At 44.3% G+C, this 9,870-nt stretch overlaps 1 pseudogene; it reads right to left on the bottom strand.

Moving 5' to 3' along the window:
• Window positions 1-4,556: 4,556 nt before the first annotated feature.
• LOC122319826 lies at window positions 4,557-9,511 on the bottom strand (annotated as a pseudogene).
• Between the last annotated feature and the right edge of the window lie 359 nt (window positions 9,512-9,870).

Below are 9,870 nucleotides of genomic sequence, written 5' to 3'. Positions count from 1 at the left end.
TTAACAACAAATTCAGAGAGGTATTCCACTTTTAAATCGGGTAAAAATTTCAAAAGTTTGGGCTAAGCAGTGCTGGGATCTGGTCACTTTTCTGCAAACCCATTTTTTGCAAATTTTGACAGGTCGGGGGTCATAAAAAATTACAAAATATTGACCAAAAATTCGAAAATAAACCAATAATGCAGCTAGATAGATATTTTAATAACAAATTCAGAGAGGTATTCCACTTTTAAATCGGGTAAAAATTTCAAAAGTTATGGGCTAAGCAGTGCTGGGATCTTGTCACTTTTCTGCAAACCCATTTTTTGCAAATTTTGACAGGTCGGGGGTCATAAAAAATTACAAAATATTGACCAAAAATTCGAAAATAAACCAATGATGCAGCTAGATAGATATTTTAATAACAAATTCAGAGAGGTATTCCACTTTTAAATCGGGTAAAAATTTCAAAAGTTATGGGCTAAGCAGTGCTGGGATCTTGTCACTTTTCTGCAAACCCATTTTTTGCAAATTTTGACAGGTCGAGGGTCATAAAAAACTACGAAATATTGACCAATAATTCGAAAATAAACCAATTATGCAGCTAGATAGATATTCTAATAACAAATTCAGTGAGGTATTCCACTTTTAAATCGGGTAAAAATTTCAAAAGTTATGGGATAAGCAGTGCTGGGATCTGGTCACTTTTCTGCAAACCCATTTTTTGCAAATTTTGACAGGTCGGGGGTCATAAAAAATTACAAAATATCAACCAAAAATTCGAAAATAAAGCAATAATGCAGCTAGATAGATATTTTAACAACAAATTCAGAGAGGTATTCCACTTTTAAATCGGGTAAAAATTTCAAAAGTTTGGGCTAAGCAGTGCTGGGATCTGGTCACTTTTCTGCAAACCCATTTTTTGCAAATTTTGACAGGTCGGGGGTCATAAAAAATTACAAAATATTGACCAAAAATTCGAAAATAAACCAATAATGCAGCTAGATAGATATTTTAATAACAAATTCAGAGAGGTATTCCACTTTTAAATCGGGTAAAAATTTCAAAAGTTTGGGCTAAGCAGTGCTGGGATCTGGTCACTTTTCTGCAAACCCATTTTTTGCAAATTTTGACAGGTCGGGGGTCATAAAAAATTAAAAAATATTGACCAAAATTTCGAAAATAAACCAATAATGCAGCTAGATAGATATTTTAACAACAAATTCAGAGAGGTATTCCACTTTTAAATCGGGTAAAAATTTCAAAAGTTTGGGCTAAGCAGTGCTGGGATCTGGTCACTTTTCTGCAAACCCATTTTTTGCAAATTTTGACAGGTCGGGGGTCATAAAAAATTACAAAAATATTGACCAAAAATTCGAAAATAAACCAATAATGCAGCTAGATAGATATTTTAACAACAAATTCAGAGAGGTATTCCACTTTTAAATCGGGTAAAAATTTCAAAAGGTTTGGGCTAAGCAGTGCTGGGATCTGGTCACTTTTCTGCAAACCCATTTTTTGCAAATTTTGACAGGTCGGGGGTCATAAAAAACTACAAAATATTGACCAAAAATTCGAAAATAAACCAATAATGCAGCTAGATAGATATTTTAACAACAAATTCAGAGAGGTATTCCACTTTTAAATCGGGTAAAAATTTCAAAAGTTTGGGCTAAGCAGTGCTGGGATCTGGTCACTTTTCTGCAAACCCATTTTTTGCAAATTTTGACAGGTCGGGGGTCATAAAAAATTACAAAATATTGACCAAAAATTCGAAAATAAACCAATAATGCAGCTAGATAGATATTTTAACAACAAATTCAGAGAGGTATTCCACTTTTAAATCGGGTAAAAATTTCAAAAGGTTATGGGCTAAGCAGTGCTGGGATCTGGTCACTTTTCTGCAAACCCATTTTTTGCAAATTTTGACAGGTCGGGGGTCATAAAAAACTACAAAATATTGACCAACAAATTCGAAAATAAACCAATAATGCAGCTAGATAGATATTTTAATAACAAATTCAGAGAGGTATTCCACTTTTAAATCGGGTAAAAATTTCAAAAGTTATGGGCTAAGCAGTGCTGGGATCTGGTCACTTTTCTGCAAACCCATTTTTTGCAAATTTTGACAGGTCGGGGGTCATAAAAAATGACGAAACATTGACCAAAAATTCGAAAATAAACCAATGATGCAGCTAGATAGATATTTTAACAACAAATTCAGAGAGGTATTCCACTTTTAAATCGGGTAAAAATTTCAAAAGTTTGGGCTAAGCAGTGCTGGGATCTGGTCACTTTTCTGCAAACCCATTTTTTGCAAATTTTGACAGGTCGGGGGTCATAAAAAATTACAAAATATTGACCAAAAATTCGAAAATAAACCAATAATGCAGCTAGATAGATATTTTAATAACAAATTCAGAGAGGTATTCCACTTTTAAATCGGGTAAAAATTTCAAAAGTTATGGGCTAAGCAGTGCTGGGTTCTGGTCACTATTCTGCAAACCCATTTTTTGCAAATTTTGACAGGTCGGGGGTCATAAAAAATTAAAAAATATTGACCAAAAATTCGAAAATAAACCAATAATGCAGCTAGATATATATTTTAATAGCAAATTCAGAGAGGTATTCCACTTTTAAATCGGGTAAAAATTTCAAAAGGTTTGGGATAAGCAGTGCTGGGATCTGATCACTTTTCTGCAAACCCATTTTTTGCAAATTTTAACAAGTCGGGGGTCATAAAAAACTACAAAATATTGACCAAAAATTCGAAAATAAACCAATAATGCAGCTAGATAGATATTTTAATAACAAATTCAGAGAGGTATTCCACTTTTAAATCGGGTAAAAATTTCAAAAGTTTGGGCTAAGCAGTGCTGGGATCTGGTCACTTTTCTGCAAACCCATTTTTTGCAAATTTTGACAGGTCGGGGGTCATAAAAAATTAAAAAATATTGACCAAAAATTCGAAAATAAACCAATAATGCAGCTAGATAGATATTCGAATAACAAATTCAGAGAGGTATTCCACTTTTAAATCGGGTAAAAATTTCAAAAGTTATGGGCTAAGCAGTGCTGGGATCTGGTCACTTTTCTGCAAACCCATTTTTTGCAAATTTTGACAGGTCGGGGGTCATAAAAAATTACAAAATATTGACCAAAAATTCGAAAATAAACCAATAATGCAGCTAGATAGATATTTTAACAACAAATTCAGAGAGGTATTCCACTTTTAAATCGGGTAAAAATTTCAAAAGTTATGGGCTAAGCAGTGCTGGGATCTGGTCACTTTTCTGCAAACCCATTTTTTGCAAATTTTGACAGGTCGGGGGTCATAAAAAATTAAAAAATATTGACCAAAAATTCGAAAATAAACCAATTGTTTAGGCCTCTCCCTCTCCCGGAGCTTCTCCCCACACCGCACTCTCCCTCTCCCGAAGCTTGGAGCATGTCGCGCTCGGCCGTCCAGGCTCTCCACTCCCCGAGCGCGAGAAGTCTCCGCTGCGCCTCCAAGCGCCTAGCTTAGCTTAGCTTAAGTTAGTTACAAAACGTCAACGTGTGAATAAACGCCCGGCCGGTCCGCGCTATTAACGAAATTTAAAGTCTTTTCTTTTCCGCGATCGTCGAGTGTTTTTTCTCACCCCCACAGCATAACACCGCCAGCCGTAGCTGCCCACCAGGAGTTTGCTGCCTTCAACGTTGGCCACTTCATTTTTTGGTCCTTCGAGCCGGATCTTGCCGGCGCGAACGCTGCTGAGAAGCGGAGCCCCTTTTGGAAGGCTTGGAAGGCTCGGTGATGTGAAGCAGCGTGTGATGCTCCTCATCGCACGTTCTGCACCGGTCACCGCTACGGCAGTCCCCTTGCGAATGCTCGTGGGCAAGGCAATTTGCGCAGTACTTATTAACCAGAACTGCCCGTAGCCGCTTCTCCGCGCTCAGCTTGAGGAACCTCTGGCACCTCTTTAGAGGGTGGATCCCCCGGCAGACTCGGCACCGGTAGGACTGCGTGCCTCGAGTCCGCCTGCTCTCCAACACTTGAGCGTTCTGCTTACGCGGAGCCATTGTCTACGGATGTCGGCGTTGGATCATGAAAAAGAAAAAAAACACAGGAAGATGTTTTATAATGGAAAGATTCGGGCCTTACGGACTACGGACAACGAAGTATGGATTACTGGGTAGAAGTTTGGGGAGCCTCTCCGGGAAGGAGAACAATTTTGGCTACTGGACGCCGGACAATGCCGCGCGCCGTCCGGATGTCGACTACGCGGACATTGCCATCGGCTCCAGGAAAGACGGAGTCGATTCTACCGAGTCGCCACTCATTTGAGGGCAGATTGTCGTCTTTGATGACGACCATGTCCCCGACCCGCATATTCTCGGTGGGACACTTCCACTTATTGCGCTTGTGGAGCTCTTTCAGGTATTCATCCTTCCATCGAGCGCGGAATTGCTGATGGAGCGCTTTCAAGTGTTGCCACCTGTTTAATATTGTCTTAGATTCTCCCTTTACTTCGGGCTCCACTATGGATAGAAGAGGGCCGCCGACAAGAAAGTGCCCTGGTGTCAACGCTAGAAGATCAGTGGGATCCTCTGACATGGGAGATAGCGGTCTGGAATTTAGACAAGCTTCAATCTTCGCTAGCAGAGTGGCAAGTTCTTCAAAAGTGTATTTCCGCGTAGCTGTGCATTTATAAAACAATGCCTTGAAGCTCTTGACACCAGCTTCCCATAGGCCTCCCATATGGGGTGCTCCTGGCGGAATGAAATGCCAGTCGAGCTGCTGATGACTATACGCATCAGTCACAGACTCTTTAACGGCCTGGAGAAAATCTCGGGACAGTAATGTGGCAGCGCCAACAAAGGTCTTCCCATTGTCCGACTGCACTTGGCGAGGACACCCTCTTCTAGATACGAACCGAGCGAATGCCGCAAGAAATTTCTCGGTCGTCAGATCTGAAGTAGGCTCCAAATGGATAGCCTTGGTGGAGAAGCAAACGAAAACCAACACATACCCTTTAGTAATAAGGCAGGCTCTGCCAGTGTAATTCTTTATGTCGAAGGGCCCTGCGTAGTCCATACCCGTGTACGTGAATGGACGGGAGAATGACACTCGTTCTCTTGGCAAATTTCCCTTCATCTGACTTTGCAATCGCTTTTTGTAGATCACTCAGACCTTGCAGGCATTGATAACTGCCTTCACCAAGTTTTTAACTCTCGGAACCCAATATCTGGAACGGGTGAGACGTACCACCAACTGATTACCCCCGTGTAGCGTAATGAGATGGGTGAACTTTACCAGAAGCCGAGAGAGTGAACATTCGTACGGGAGGATTATCGGGTGTCGTTCATCGTAACGCAAACTTTCAGAGGCTGTGACACGGCCACATGCCCTTATCAGCCCCTCCTGATCTAGGAAGGGGTTCAAGGAGAGGATCGAACTGGAAGGGGGCACCGGAACCTTCTGACTCAAGCAGCGATACTCGTTCGTTAAATACCTGCGCTGAGTGCAGAGAATCATGAGCCGTTCGGCGGCGACAAGTTCCTTGGCCTCCAGACGGATCTCTGAAAGCGGCGATTGTTTCTTGCACCGATTGATAAAACGCTGGACATACGCGAGGACCCGCAACGCTCTATCCAATTTGGAAAAACGATCAAGGAAGTCTTCGTTCGGAATATATGCTACGTGGGCTTTGACTGCTCGCTTTTCGATCTCGGTCACGGGAAGGTCGGTCCCCTGGCTAGGCCATTGGCTGCGTGGCTTTTGCAACCAAGTGGGTCCATGCCACCAGAGAGAACTACCGACAAGCTCTGGAAGGGCTACCCCTCGACTAGCCAAGTCAGCGGGATTATGTTCGGATTGAACGTGTGACCAGTTGGCTGCCTCTGTGGACTGAGTGATCTTCGTCACTCTGTTGGCAACGAAAGTAGTCCAATGGCAAGCTGGTTTTGCTAACCATGCCAACACAATGGTGGAATCGGTCCAGCAGTGGAGACTCGAATTCAGCATCGGCATGCTGGGAAGGATCGCTTCAGCCATTTCGGCTAGCAGTAAAGCTCCGCACAGCTCTAGGCGAGGAAGCGACACAGTTTTGACTGGCGCAACACGCGTCTTGGCGGTGAGCAGGTGTACCATCGTGGTATGTCCCATCTCTACGCGCACGTAGATCGCAGCGCCGTAGGCTTTCTGCGAGGCATCACAAAATCCATGATGCTCTAAGCGGAATTCTGGGCGAAAGGAAACCCATCTTGGAATCCGGACCTGATCAAGGACCGAATAGCTCTGAAGAAAACTGTGCCACCTTTGGCACAACTCAGATGGCAGCTTATCGTCCCACCCCAGCTCCTGAAGCCAAATCTCTTGCATAAAGATCTTGGCACACACAACAAATGGAGCGAGCCAGCCTGCTGGATCAAACAGTTTGGCAATTTGGGAAAGCACCTGGCGTTTTGTGGGGGAGATTTCTGTGGGTAGATCTGGGGGGACGAAGAAAAACTCATCGGACGTCGCTCTCCACCGTACACCGAGAGTCTTGGCTGTACTTTCAGTGTCGAGATCCAGGAAATCGCTGTTCAGAAGATGACCGGCTTGGATATGAGCTAACACCTCTTTGTTGTTGGACGTCCATTTTCTTAACGGAAAGCCCGCGGAGTCTAGGGCACTCTGTAACTCCTTTATTGTGAGCTGAGCATCTTCAGCAGAGTCAGCTCCCGAAAGGACATCGTCTACATACATTGCATTACGAATGACTTTGCTCGCTCTTGGATGGCTGAGCTGCACGTCAGTCGCCAGCTGTTGTAGGACTCGTATCGCCAGGAAGGGCGCACAATTAATCCCGAAAGTTACCGTCTTTAACTCAAAATCTCGAATGTACCCCTCGCTGTTTCGGAATAAAATGCGTTGGAACGGGGTATGCTTCGGGTCTACCCAGATCTGTCGATACATTTTCTCGATATCGGCACTGTAAACGTATCGGAAATATCGCCACTTCAGAATTTGAATGGTCAGATCGGACTGTAAGACCGGGCCAGCATGAAGGATATCATTTAGACTGACCCCATTGTCTGAAGGGCTGGAGGCATTGAACACCACACGAAGCTTGGTGGTCGTACTTTCCGGCTTGAGCACGGCATGATGCGGAAGATAATAACTCGCAGAATTATGGGTAGGAAAGACCTCTTTCATGTGGTTGAGATCGAGATATTCTTGAATGACGGTATCGTACTTAATTTTCTGTTGGCTGTCCCTTTTTAAACGCTGCTCGTTTCTTAAGAATTGAGCCAACGCGAAGGATCTGGAGTGTCCCAGGGCGGACTTTACGTTCTCTGGATCACGGAATGGAAGGTGTACGATATATTTTCCACTAAAGTCTCTCGTGGTTGTCCGGAGGAAATTTTCCTCACAAGCCAAATCGGAATATTTTGCCATTTTTATTGGCAGATCCTCCACCTCCCAAAACTTGGTGAGAAGTTGATCCAGGTTTGAATCAAATATATGGGAGATTCGAGTGGAGAAAGCGGAAATTTGCTCTTGCCTAGCAGCTGGTATTGGTCCGGTAAGGATCCAACCGAATATGGTCTCTTGACCAAGAAGAGAGCCACAGACGTTTGCTCGGGTGCCGCTTAGGAGTATGGAAGGCAGCAGATCAGCCCCGATTAACACGTCTATTTGTGCACTCTCATAGAATTTCGGGTCTGCCAAAGAAAATTCGGGAAGTTCCCGTAGGAAATGCTGCGGAATTGAGCAGGACGGAAGTTGACCAGCTAATTCCGGAAGGACATACGCCGTCGCGTCTAGTTGCAGGCCAGGCCTGGTCGGAGATCGAATTGAAAATTGGCAAAGCTTTTTGGACTCTGCTGCCAGTGTTTGGCTTAAGCCGGAGACTTGGGCTCGAATGATCTGATGAGGCAACTTAATCAAGTTGAACAGCCGCTCGGTCATGAATGTTGCCTCCGATCCAGAGTCGATCAAGGCACGAGCCTTGAAGGTTGATCCCAAATGGCAAACGTCAATAATGGCGGTGCCCAGCAAGACGGATCTATGACCCGTGGCAAGATAATTTTGCACCGTGGAGGTTGCGGCAGTGGTTGTCGCTGGAGCGGTCGTAGTTGGTCTTGACCTGGGCGCAGAAGTTGGAGTTGGAGTCGAGAGCGTTGGAGACGCGTTACCTCGATGGAGAAGCGTGTGATGGCGGCCGCGGCACGTGAAGCAACTATGAGTGCTGTCACAGTCCCGTAGCTGATGTCCTCGTGCAAAGCAGTTCAGACACAGCTTTTTGCCTTTGATATACGCGGACCGCTCATCGACAGACATCCGGAGAAACCGTGCGCATGTCCGCACTGGATGGTTTTCTCGATTGCACAAGTCGCACCCTCTACCTCTGGGTACTACTCTTGCTTCAAAGGAGTGGATTCTGCGTGCCGTGGAATTAGAGGCTGCCGCTCTGGGCTGAGGCTGACTAGAGCCTGACGGACGGACATCATCTATGGCCTCTAGTGTCCTGTGACGCTCAGTGAGGAAGTTATTTAACTCCTGCCACGTGGGAACATCGACCTTGTTGTGGAGCGACTGCTCCCAGAGGGAAAGTGTCAACTTTGGAAGTTTGGCGGAGACCATATAAACTAATAGGCAATCCCAATTGTCGGTGCTAATATCGCTCGTTTCTAAAGCGGTAAGGCAACTCTGGATGGTGTCTTGAAGCTCTCGCAAAGCTGGCCCAGATTCCTGAGTGATGGACTGCACATTGAACAGTATTTTCAAATGACTGTTTACTAACAACCGTTTGTTTTCGAAACGCTTAGTTAGGTTATCCCAGGCTGAGCGAAAACCATCGTTAGTTAAAGGCGACTTTGCCACAATTGTGTGTGCTTCGCCACTCGTTTTGGAATTCAGGTGGAACAATTTCTCGACCGGCGTCAATCTTGGATTGTTAATATAGATCGCCGTGAAAAGGTCCCTAAACGTCGGCCAGCGAAGATAATCGCCGGTGAAGACCTCGGTATCACACGGAGGTAGCCGACAACCTGAAGGAACGTAGGTCTGGGACGGATCAGCTTGTGTTTGGGGGGTTCGTGGAGCTTGCGCAATAAGATCCTCTATATTCGCACCACACCTTTCGTAGACGCCGTAGCAATAATTATATTTCGCTCGGAGAATTGGCAAGCTGTCAGCTGCACTGTCTCCGGCTGAAATCAGGCGTACATTGCACTCATCGTACTCTTTTTTGATGCGCTCCCACAATGCTCGGACCTCTTCGCGTCGGATATTTAGCATGGACATGCTCGGGGGAGTCGGCGACGGAGTGTTGCATCTCGCTTCGAATTCACTGAGACGATCTGAAACCTCAATGAATTGATTCAGCGCAAGATCGGACGCAGCTAGAGCCATTTTTGTCTCGGAACGAGTGAGCCTTGCTTGGGGAGAGGGAGTCTTACTGGAAGGTTTAGGTGTGGGCGGCTTGACAACAATTTTCGGAGTTTTTGTTGGTGGAATGGGAGATTTTTTATTCCCACCTTCACTGGACATGCCAAAAAACGAACCCTCGGTTGGAAAACGAGTGTACTGGTCGTGAGAAACAAATTTTAGACCTTTGTTGCTGGAATTGCACTCTTGAAAAAATTTGTATTTAGCTGACTTGTGGAATTTGTCTCGCTAGAGGGAGACGGTCTATGGAAGCGACGATAAATTAAAAAGGAATATATGCCCAGTGGAAACGGGGTATATTTAATATGCACAGGAGCGAAAAAAAAACCCAGAATAATTAAATAATGTTTATTCTTAATGTTATTAAGAATATTATAATTAGTATATTTATAATTCGGATATGTGATTATTATTTTGTGTGGTATTTATTTATTTTATTTTAGAAAATAATACCAACTGTGGTAAAGACA

Source organism: Drosophila ficusphila, unplaced genomic scaffold (assembly GCF_018152265.1).
Source record: "Drosophila ficusphila isolate 14025-0441.05 unplaced genomic scaffold, ASM1815226v1 contig_227, whole genome shotgun sequence".
Lineage (NCBI taxonomy): Eukaryota > Metazoa > Arthropoda > Insecta > Diptera > Drosophilidae > Drosophila > Drosophila ficusphila.
Note: the sequence above shows the minus strand (reverse complement) of the source record. Positions and strands in the feature narration are given on the sequence as shown.